This window comes from Lutjanus erythropterus, chromosome 7 (assembly GCF_056507025.1).
Source record: "Lutjanus erythropterus isolate fLutEry1 chromosome 7, fLutEry1.hap2, whole genome shotgun sequence".
Taxonomy (NCBI): domain Eukaryota; kingdom Metazoa; phylum Chordata; class Actinopteri; order Lutjaniformes; family Lutjanidae; genus Lutjanus; species Lutjanus erythropterus.
Window position 1 is genome coordinate 41,761,702 of NC_139323.1, and position 12,451 is coordinate 41,774,152.

A 12,451-nucleotide genomic window follows, 5' to 3' on the forward strand; every position below is an offset into this window, starting at 1 on the left:
GACTCTATACACTCTGCCCTATAGTCTGCACACTCCGCTGCAGCTTCTCCTCTCGCACTTCAACCGTCGTCTTCTCGTTCCGCTGCAGGCAGCACATGGCGGACGCTCGGCGCTTCCAAACTTCTTTTATTAAATTATTAATCAGTAGTAAAATAAGTTCTCTCTTTCTGCACTTTTCTGGAAACTTTTCCAGCTCGGTCTGCGTGTTTTGAGTCGTTTCCACGGAGCTTTGAGTCGCTGCTTGTCTCTTGTTTCTGCTCCCGGCTGCTCCTCTCGCTGCAGCCGCGCTCAGGCTCCCGCTGCCCGGCCAGCCTGACCGCAGCTCCCGGCGCAGGGTTACCGAGTAGGGAAGGGGAAGAGGGGGGGTGTCGGTTTTTCTTGTCGGAGGTTTCCATCTCCTCTGAAGTTTGGATGCCATAATTTGCGCAAAATTCGGATGCGTAAACTTGGGCGCAGCCATAATTTGGACGCGGGTTTATTTCTGTTTTCTTTCCCCAAAAAAACTTTCCAACCGTGGCTGCAGCCGCGCGCAGCTCAGAGTCCACACAGAGACACGCAGCAGCAGCGAGGACACATTTTAATTCTCAGTCTTTTAACAGCTGTGATGGTTGATGGCACAGGTTGTTTCTGGGCGTCATGTCTGCGCGTAGACTGGAGAGTTTGTTGGTGTTTTGTGGAACAGGCAGGTCTGTCAGCTGCACGCTCTCAGTCCGTTTATTGAACAGTGCAGGTTGATCCTGGTGTGTAAAATCAGAGTGGATCTGATCATTAATCGCTTCCTTCCTGCTGCTGTTGAGGCCTCACAAGAGAAACTTCAGGCCTGACAGAAAAAAAACACAGTGTTTGTGTCAGAGGTGACCTGAGGTGAGACAGCAGACCTGCAGCAGGCAGAAAAATACAAAATCAACAACCTGAAAACCTAAAAAATCACATTTTACACCTGCTGATAACAAACTATTTCTGATTCATTTCCACCTCAAATCCTAAATTTAAATAAAAACAATTTGCATATTTATACATATGTATCAGCAACTCAGATTTCCTCTTAAAAATAAATAATTTTCTGTACAGCAGTGTGGTGTTCAAGGTCAGAGGTTAAAATAGGATTTAAGAGCTTTTTTTTTGGGTGTGACCTCATGGAGATTTTGGCTGCAGACTTTGTTGCTTCCTCTTGTAGGAATTATCATCCTAATCTCCTGAAATTAACCACAGCTCCTGACAAATACAATTAGATTTTAAAACTGAACAAACCACCCACATTTACACTTAAATATTTTTTATTTCAGCATCTGACATGTGCATATTTTAATATTTTAATGCAGTAATTATTAGAAATGCATTTTACTGCAGTGATTGGCTTGAAATGAAATTATTGTCATATTTTATTATTTATTACTTAAACTAATTTCTTAATTATAACCCAGAAACCAGATATATAATTCTAACAATTTAATAAATCATTGGTTTTATTGATTCTGGCTGTAAATAAACACAGTGACAGGAGATCAGTCAGTTTTAATCTGCAGCTTTTTGTGTCTCTTCTCTGATTTATTTATTTTTTTGGTGAATCCACAGAAATAATTTGGCGTCTTGATTTTCTGCTTGAAGCTTCGGTCTGTTTTTGAGGCGCGTTTGAAGACGATGTGAGCGTCTGAAACTTGCAGGAACGAACACAAGCTTTAACGTTTAATCTGATTATCAGGCAGTAAAACCAATAATCAGCAGACAGAGTCCTCACTGACTGACTGACTGACTGACTGACTGTCGGTTTTACAAATCCTGCTCAGTGGAGAATATGTATTTTTGGGGGTTTGAACAGACGTATTCACTGGAAAATACTTATCAGGCAGATTATTATTCTTTTTGCTCATTGATCCATTATTTAATCATTGTTTTTGTATTAATTTAATTATTAATATTTTAGAGTAGAAGTGTGTTTGTGCTGAGCAGCTCCTGTTGTAATCCAGTGACGCTGTTTCACACACAAACATGAAAACCTGCCTGGATCAAACACTCTATCCTTTATTTTAAATTATAAATTATTCATATTTATATTTAAGTTAATATTGCTTAATATCAACAACTGCTGATTCCTTTAAAAACCTTTTTTTATGTTAAACTTGAACTTTCTGGATTAAAAATTTCAGGTAAACAGTTCTGGATATAAAATCAGGAGAATTTCTGTCACATTCAAAGAAAAATAAATAAAATTTCAAACTTTTTAAAGTGTCGATGACGTACTTGTCTGTCAGCCAGCAGGGGGCGCTCAGAAACAAAGCTTTAGTAAATTTTATATCTTATATTTTATAATTGATACTTTTTAAAGGTGCACTTTTCATCGTGGCTTGGCTTTGGGGATTTTGTAGCTGTTTGACAAACTTTGAGATTATCGCACACATTTTGTTGGTGTTGTAAATGATGTCATCAGGATGTTCGGTGTTCAGCGGGTTTTAGTTTGTGTTTCGTCGGCTTCTTTTTGGACAGTTGATTTTCATTGATTTTAAAGAAAAAGCAACAAGTAACATGTTTGTATCAGTTTGTGTCTCAGGAGGGCAGCGGGGTGGTTATTTCATTTTCAAGTAATCTGCAGATCATTTTCACTATTAATTGATCAATACTTTAGTCTTTAAAATGCACCAAAATTCTGTAAAATGTCTTATTTTCTCGAACCAACCGTCTAAAACCCAAAGACTCGTCATTTAGAGTCAGAAGTGACGAATAGAAGCAGCAAATCCTCACAGTTAAGAAGCTGCAACCTGCAAATGTTTGACATTTTTGCTTTGAGTGTGACAGAGATGATGAATCGATCATCAAAATAATTGGCGACAAATTTCTTTTAATCGACTAATCAATTAATCGATTAATTAGTGCAGCTCTAGTGTAAAAAATTAAATGTATGACGAAAAGTACAAATAAGAAAGGTATGCAGAAGAGTTAGACTTCATCCCCTCCACAGAACGAAATCTAAAGTTGTCAGTTTTTATATTTTTATTTAAAATAAAACCTTCCAAACTGCACTTTAATCTGGTGATCAGAGCAGATGAAGCAGGAGTCAGAGGAGACGCTGAACTCGTCTGTCCACTCAGGACCAACAAAGGTCTCCCTGAGGCTGATTCTCATGTAAGATGTAGGAAAGTTCCCACAGTTCATTTCTGTATTTCCAGCACAAATGACCCCGTATTCCTGATAATATCTGTGTTGTGTTTTATCCTGTGTCACAAATTTCTGCTGAAATGTTGAGTTTTTTTCTGTATTTTGTGGTGAAGCGGGTTTTTGGAGCTTGTGATTGTGAAAATGAGCTGTTCTGGCTCTGATTGGCTCAGTGACTTCAGTCATTTGGCTGAATCCTGCTGTGTGTGACTCCAGATACAGTTTGTGTATTTATCTCCCTCCTCGGTGTGTTTTGCGTCGTCGTGGCTGCTGCCATCCTCCTCCTCCTATTCCTCCTCCTCCTCCTCCTTCTTCGTCAGCAGCCGTTAACTGCCGGGCCTCGACGGCTCAGCCGGGCCTCGGCGGCGAGCCGCTGAGCCCGAGTGACACGCCGATAATTCCCTCAGTGTGTCGGTGTGGGTGTCAATAGACGGGGAGGGAGGCAGGGAGGATTACCATTATTGCTCCCCTAAATGACTGTTATTCAGGGGGTTGTTGTTACAGGAGCCCATTACATCTGTCACCAAGGTGCAGAGGGGGAACGTGTAAGCCTCGGCCCGGCTTCAGGCTCCCCTCGCAGGTTTAGAAACGCCGATTTCCTCGGAGGGAAAACGCTGAAAGAAAGACTGACCCCAAAAGAGACGAAGAAAGAACCCCGGGGAGCCGCGTCACACGTCCGCCCTAAAAAAAAAAAATCCTCCTCACCACGTCATTTTAACCAGACGGCTTTTATTCAACACAGCCAGTGATATGAGATGATTTACACCTGTTTTTAATCAAAATGGCTTTAAATAAAATGTCATTTTCTTGACACAGATGCAGCTTTAAGATAATAACTGGAACTGAATTCCAGAAACAAGAGAAGAAGCTGGATTATCTCACGCCAACTGGCTAAATTTTTTTTACAGAAACACGTTTTTAAGGCCAGATATGAAAAGAGAAGGAAAGAAATGTCGAGGTGAAGTGAACACACAGTGAGAAACATCAGGTTTGGTGTTACAGAAGCTGAAAAATCTCATATTTTCCTTAAAACAACCCCCCAAATGCCCTCTGGCTCGAGATAATTTTATGCTTCCAACACAAATCAGTCAATATTTTCTCCAATAAAGAGTCATTTCCTCGATTTTTTTTTTTCCTGCAGAGATCAGCTCTGTTCAGTCTTATCTCAAGATTCTGGCACAGATTTCAGAAAATTCCTGAAACACAGAGAACAAATTTGACCAGAAAGGTTGAATATTATCTAATTTTTAGTCAGAATATGACGAGCAGTGCATGAATTCTCCACCTGAACGAGACATTTAGTCTGTTATAGGGTCCTAAAATGTTTTATTTTACTAAAATAAGCACCGAAAACAGCCAGAAGGTCGAGATAATTTCATGCTTTTAATACAAATCAGCTCATCATTTGACTCTGGTGAAAATCTCTCCTTATTTCTTAATATTGACCAAAAAATCCTGAAACAAAACATAGAACAACTTTGATTATTTGAATATTATCAGCTTTTTAATCTGATCTGATTAAAATGGAGCCGAGTGCAGATGGATGTTGTTTAGTGCTGAAATTCTCCACAGAACGAGTCATTTTGGTTCTTATAAAGTCCTAAAATGTTTTATTCTTAAAATGAGCACCTAAAACATCCAGTAAGTCAAGATCATTTCATGCTTTCATTACAATTCAGCTCATATTAATAAATAGTTTGACTCTGGTGAAGCTCTCTGCTTTGTTTTCTCCTATTTTTTGATACTGACACTTAATTTTAGAAAATTCCTGAAATAAAACCCAGAACAGCTTTGATTGTTTTTCCAGAAAGTTTGGATATTTTCAGATTTTAGATGGAATATGAGAGGATATGATGGTTATTGTTTTCAGTGCTGAAATTCTCCACACGATGAGTTATTTTGGTTGTTATAGAGTCTTAAATTGTTTTATTTTCCTAAAATAAGCTTCATAAACAGCCAGTCGCTTGAGATAATTTCCTGTTTTTTCTGTGGGATCTTTTGATTCTGCTGAAGCCATCTGCTTTGTTTTTTCTTATTTCTCGATACTGGCACTCAATTGTAGAAAATTCCTGAAACTACACAGAGAAAATGGTTGATTATCTGACTAAAAAGGCTTTTGTTTTAATGAACTGCAGCAGGTTTTTAAGTTCAGATCTGGATCAAAATGTTTGCTGTGCATCACAGAACATGTCCAAGTAAAGAATCCTAAATATTCCCCTGAAACAAGCCCAAAAAGCAGCCATTAGTTTGACATCATTTCAGTAGTTTTCTTGACTCATTTTCTTGACACGGATGCAGAAACAGGATTATTTAGTTTCAGAAAACATTCCTGAGTCGAGGGGAAGCTGAGAACAAGAGGGATTATCTCACCCCGCTGGCAGAAAAGCACGTTTTTAAGGCTGAATATGAGACGGAGTGACTTGTTAAGTGGGATTTTGTTTGCGGCCGACAGACAGAGTGTGAAAAAGCGGCAGAGGAAACCGTGGCGGTGGACGGTGCGAGCGGGTCAGGAAGCTGAAACGCTGCACTGGGCTGTGAGGAATGTTGGTATGTGGCTCCAACGAACATCCAGAGCCGCCGAGCTGCAGATCCACTGTGGAATGTGTGTGTGTGTGTGTGTGTGTGTGTGTGTGTGTGAGTGTGTGTGGAGACGAGGCTGAACACATCATCCGTCCAGCAGCCGCTCGTCGTCCTAATAACCGCCCGAGGACACACACAAACAGAAACACATCTCACTGCGAACAGAAACCACAAATAACAAAAGGCGGCGTTCTCGGCCGTCCTGGAGTGAGATTTCAGAGCTCAGAACGCGGCTGCAGGTTGGCTGCAGAGCGGCTGGAGGCGCTTTTGGAGACAAACCCGTTCGCCTGGACCGTCTCCAAGAAGAAACAATGTGCTGTATTCAGACCCCTTGACAAGGGAGGGTGAACAATGTTATATAAAAAAAAGCAATGCAGCTGGCGCTCTAATGCACAGCCTGTAGATATAGTTTCCTGTTTAGTGTGAGAGCTCTGAGCTGGAGGTTCAATCTCATACGAGATTTGACATAAAGATTCTCTGACAACGCAGCTGCAAAAAACTCCCGCTGAACTTCCTGGATTTTCTTAAATATTTAACCCAAAACCTCGAGTTGAACCGGAAAACAAAAGATCATCCAAACGTGTGAAACTCGGAGGATATTTTATGTTTTCTTCATGTACAGATTCAGTGAATGTCTACAAACAAAGCCCGATTCTTCTCTGTGTGATTGTCGTCCAAAAACTATTAAAGACACATCAGTGAGGCCATCAGTGAATGTGGATTCATCCACCGCTGAAAATAGTCCCCAACAAATACACTGTTATCTCCTGCAAAATTAATGGTACTTAAATCTTTCTTAATCATGAAACTATACATCTGTGAGGTTTTTAGAGATTTATGTCTTAAGTACTAGTTTGAAGAGTCTGTAAATGAGACGTTTTGACATAAAAATTGAAATGACCCTGAATATCTTGCAGGTCAAATGGGTCCAAAAATCTCCTGAACTCATTGTTGTCTTGGTTTTCTCACAATAAGTAAAAAAAAGCCCGTTTGCTGAAAGAATTCCAACCTGTTTTCAGTAGAAATCAACTTATTTTCCAGAAATGAGTGTCAGGATGTTGAAAAAGACGTATAATACGTTCGATCGCTGTGCTAGAATCCAGAAAAATGAAACTTGATTCAAGAAAGTTTTTGTAAGACGTTGATTTGTGTTGAAACAAAAGTGAAGTTGCGATAGCTGCGACCACATACACACATGCATCCGTGCATTAATACACAACCTCACCGGCATTTGACCTACACACCAAATTTCAGTCACATGGAAGTTACAGCTGTGTGAACGTCTGAGTTTCTCTGCAAAGTTTGGTCACATTCGGTGATTCCGAACTCAAACAACCTTTGTACCAAATTTCAGTGTCCTCGAGCGAAAACTGTGGCCACCAAAGGGCGGGGAAATTTTGTGGACCGACCTTCGGAGCACGCTAGCTGCTTTTCTGAGAATAAGTAGAAAATCTGCCTGTTTGGTACAAATCTTTGTTACTGAAGCGAGTCAGCTTGTTTACCTGTTTAACTCTCACTGTTTGTGATTCAGAAACCAGCAGATGATAGTTTCTGGAAAGTAGATGGAAATATCGTCTCTTCTCGGGCAGAAATCTTTGTTGGAAGAAGACAAGGCTTTTAGGGACTTTAGACTGAGCAGAGTGAGGATTTCTTGCACTATTTTCAAATATTTTCACAAAACCAACCATTTTTCTTGATTCTGCTGCAGTGACACCAGTTTCTACAAAATACTTGAAACATCAGTTTTCTTTAGATTTATTTTGTCACTGCAACTTGACGGATACTTTTTCTTCACGGGTCATAAGAAGTACAGTTTCACTCAGTGATCTTATCAAATTGTTTCAGAAAAGAAAAAAATCTCCCCAAACAGTCAGAATCTTTCAGCCTGTTTCCAACAGCAGTCAGCTCATTTTATGAGAGTCTGTGTCATTTTCAACTTTAGGAACTCATGAGTGACCTGATAGGGAGATGTTGCATACATGCAGTGAGTGTGTGTGTGTGTGTGTGCGCGCGTGTGTGTGTGTGTGCGCGTAGTATCCACATGCCGCCTCAGTCAGAGGCATTTGCACGTATCAAGATGTGTGTGAGCCTCTTTGATCTATGAATAGTCAAGTTTTTTTTTTCAATACGTGGCTCAGGAGGAGGAGGAGGAGGAGGAGGAGGAGGGCCTCTCGCCTCCCTCCTCTTCGTCCTCCCCCCTCCATCCCGTCCCGCTCAGTAACCCTCTGAGGGGTTTTATCCAAATAGAAAATGTTCCATGAAGATGTTTTCTGTCCGTCTGTGTTTCTTCTTCTCTTTTTTCTCGTCGACTTCGTTGTTTCTCGGTGATGAAACTCTTCTGCTGTTTGTCTGGTTTTTTTTCTCTGTCTGTGTTTAGACGAACAAACTGAAACGAAATGACAGGTTTTCACCGAGCGTCGCCACAGACAAGCGCCCAAACCCTGAAAACAAAACACAGAAATATTTATAGGTCCATATCGGTGTTTTTTTCCATTCACGACAGATCTCATAAACTAATTTTACTGCAGAGCCAACGTGTCTCACATGCATTTCTTGTTTCTATTTATTTCCTCATCTTTACTTCATGACGTCTTTTTTGTCATCAACATGTGGTGACAAAGTTTTGAATTCACTCACACGGCATCAGTGTGTGTGTGAGGGAGTGTCTGATCTCTGATGTCACTCAGTCGCTCCAGGAAGTCGTCATGTTGCGATCACGACAGTTCAGACACAAATTCAGCCAGTTCCTGTGAATTCTGCACAGCCTTGCAGTTTTGTCCAATCACCATAAATTTGACCAATCATCGAAGCTTCCCACGAGTTCCATCCATACCATTTCCCCGCACAAACATTTTACATGTACGCCTCACTGTTTTATTATTTACAGTTTTCTGCATTTTTATTTTTGTCACGGGTGCAGAAATGAACACAAGGTTTATCATTGTTATTGGCATTTATCAACGGTCTGTGGGCTTTTATGTTTTATAATTTTGAACTGGGTTTGAGCTCTGAAAACATTTTGCTTCTTTGCTGAATATCCCCCGGTGCACTGCAGATTTTGTTAGAATTTTTGTAAGATTTTTTAGAATTCAGAGAACAGAGGGCAGTTTTATTCAGAAAAATATTGTGACTTTTGTTTTTCTTTATTTGTTTGCAATTTCCACTTGCTCTCACAGTTTCATTGCAGAAAACACCTAAAAACATCCTGCATCACAATTTTTCAGAAAAGCTGCCATGAGGCCACCGACGCCCCTACTGGACCCATCAGCCTAAAATATTTTTGTGCACATTTATGACTGTATCTCAAGGACCCCTTGTGATTTTAATGATTCACAATTGTTTAAAAAAATTTAAAAAAACTATTTTATCAGCTGTTGTGTTTTATACTGACTGCTGACTCCTCACTCCACTGGTCATCAGCAGCTGCTGGGCTAAAAACAAGACTGACCTCGTCTGTTCCAGGACACATTTTGGCTCTAAAAACTGACATCCATAGAAAAGTGTGGCTTCATCTTAAATCAGATCATCTGCAGATTGAGGTCAGACCTGATATGTTCTGATATACTGAAGTTAAACACCATACAAGATGAATAAATCCCTGTTTTATTAGCTTGCAGACGTCTCCTGTATGCGTCTGTGTGGTCACCATATTGGAGCGTTTAAGTAAACAAATAACAAGTGAACAAATGTGAGCTGCAGACTTCACTACAAAAACAACTATAAATCACTTAATTCTGAACCCATTTTCATCAAATTTGGTTTATTATAAACATGAGAAATTGAACGTGGAAGTGGTCACGTGGTGGAGCTAAATTCAGTCATTAGGGGTGATCTGATCGGCTTTATTCTGACGAGCCACAAATTCCACTGGGACATGCAGGCAATGCAACAACATCAAGTGTCAATATCATACAAAAATATTTTATTAACATCTTGCAAATCTCTGCTGCTTCCGTCTGACAGTTGCAGTAGGTGCTTCACTACCTGTTGCCTGGTGGAGATCCTGACCTGACAGATTCTCAACAGATGTGATCAGTTTTGAACTTATAATACTTTTCTGACTGTCACAAAGCAAAAGCTGCCATCAGACGTCACCTCAGATTCATAATGTGTTCATGCTTTGATCACGCTCACGCTTCTCAAACTGAAGTTTTGGGAAAGGTTTTGGTGTCAGTACTGAGAATTGTGTCCGTAGCGTCTCTGCAGATCATGTGACTTATTCTCCAGTTCAAGACTTTTCATAACTCCGATGCTTTGGGTTTTATTTCAGCAGCATCATTGATACACTGCATAGAAATGTAGTAACTAAAATTCTTTTTCAAGTAAACTTCATGTGTTCCTGCTTATCAAGTCAGTGCTGTGAAAAAATCAAAATAATAAGATGTTAGCACAAAGAACTTTTGAATTAACATCCTTCACATGTGAAACTGAACTTTGAATTGTGAAGTTTGAATTTTGACCCTTTGAGGTTGCTGTAGCAGGTCAGTGTGGAGTGTTGGAGCAGAGTAACAGACAATGTGCAATCAGCAGCTGTTTTCCACAGATGAGCACACCTGTTATTTTATGTTTAGCATGTAAAATAAAAAAATCAATTAAAATAATATTACACCAATCACCATGCTAATTTCTGTTAGCATGTCAGTGGGAATATCCATTATATGTTAGCATTGAGCTAATGGATTAAGTGCTGCTTATTTATATACATTCAGCTGCATTTTCAAAATAAAGGTTGAGGTATAAATGTAATCACTTGAATGCTGCAGCTTTTCCATGCTTCTGTACACTTTGATCTCCAAAATGAGCTGCAAGCAAATGTATATGTTTCCTGGAAAATCAGGTTTATGCATGAAAACCACTTGGTTAGATTTAGGAAAACATCACGGTTTAGATTAAAATAATTACTTCCTTAAAACCACCAACAGCAGGAGCTCTTTATGCTACATTTGTACTTATTGGTTCGAAAGTCGTGGTGTCACAAAAAATACTGACAATTGCTATTTGACATGCTGATGTCATACTGGGCTGCTCGTCTCTAGAAAACCTCTGGGACAAGGAGAAACTCCACCTGACAGAAATGAAATTAAAAACATTATGTCACCAGAAAGCTGCTCACTTCTCTGACCTGTTAGTTTTTCTGGCTTCAACCAGCCGTAAAGTTCTTCTTCTCATCTTTAGCTGCTCTGTTAGCTTCTTGTTTCTCGCCGTGTGGACGATGTGTTCTGTTTGTTTCTGTTTGTCACGTCTGTGTGTTGTGACACTGAGCAGTGAAGAGCAGATTTTCCCTTTTCTCCTTCAGTCTAATGTGTTCATTTCCTGGCGCTGGATAAGCCTGGTTTTGTGGCGGTTTTGGGGTTGGGAGGAGGAGAGGAGAGGAGAGGAGAGGAGAGGAGAGGAGAGGAGAGGAGAGGAGGGGGAGGAGCGGGGAGAGCAGGTGTAACCAACCCCAAATTGGGTCTAATCCACGACATGCTGTCTAACCACATTCCCACCCTAATAACTGTGCAGCTCTCATCAGCCAAAAGCCACATAATGCACCTTTAATACACCTATAATCCTGCACATGATGCCATCTGAGCGCGTGCACAAACCTGCCGCGTGTTGTTGTTTGTGTTTGTGTTTGTGGCTGCTGCTGGTTGGTTGGTTGTTTCTTTGGGAGTGTTTTTGGTTGGGTGATGTGTTTTCTCAGGGCTCACAGACCCACACAGACCCACACAGACCCTCACAGACCCACACAGACCCACACAGACCCTCACAGACCCTCACAGACCCTCACAGACCCACGCAGACCCTCACAGACCCACACAGACCCTCACAGACCCTCACAGACCCTCACAGACCCACACAGACCCACATTCTTGCCTGAGAGCCAAATGAGGTGAGACTGAAGAGTCTGTGTGACCCAGAGAGACGAGGGAGACGCTGCTGCAGACAAACACTCTCACTCCGTCACTGTGCTGATAACATTACGTTAACGTTAGCTTAGCGTTTCATAAACATCGTTGCACCGCCTGCATGTTTTCTGTGTTTCTCAGCTGTTTGGTTGCAGCTTCTCAACAGGATTGTTGATGAATTTAACAGAAATATCAGATATATTGGACCGATATGACGAACACACCTGTATCAGTCTATATCAGTATCAGCGTATATGATGTCTGATATTTTTCGACAGTGGAACACAATGGATTTATATGCAGCATTTTAAATAAATTTCATCCTTTTCTTTCTATTTGCACTTTTTTATTTAGGCCTGTAATTATTTAAAAAAAAACAGTGAAAATTTCTTTTTTTAGAATCAGCATCTGCCCCAAAAATCCAGTAGAATTTACTCTGTGGGTCTCAGGAGATGTTACTGAACGCTACGAGCAGATACAGGCGTCAGCGTTAATGTGTTTTTTACACTTGACTGGTCAGGCAATTTACTTGCCCAGAGTCAGTTTTTACGTGCCCCTGTAGAGATTGTTTTAATACTGGATATTAATTAACAACAACTGTCATGTTTAATTTAGAGCTGCAGTCTGCAAATACCTAAAATGTCAGAAAATAGTGAAAAATGTCCATCTCAGTTCTCCAGAGTCTTTAAATGTCTTGTTCAGTTTTGTTTCTGTACTTCCTTCCTACTTTTCTCTTACCTTGTTCTCTCTGTGCTTTCTTTTTTTCCTCTCCCTTTTTCCTACTTCCTTCCTTCCTTTTATATTTCCTACTTTCTTTCCTTGTGTTTTTC

The 12,451-nt window shown here is 40.4% G+C and overlaps 1 protein-coding gene across 3 annotated transcripts in view; it reads left to right on the forward strand.

The window, feature by feature from the left end:
• The window catches only part of nfia (nuclear factor I/A), a 245,412-nt gene that overhangs the window by 78,643 nt on the left and 154,318 nt on the right, over nucleotides 1-12,451 (forward strand). The gene's annotated exons all lie outside the window — the stretch shown is intronic.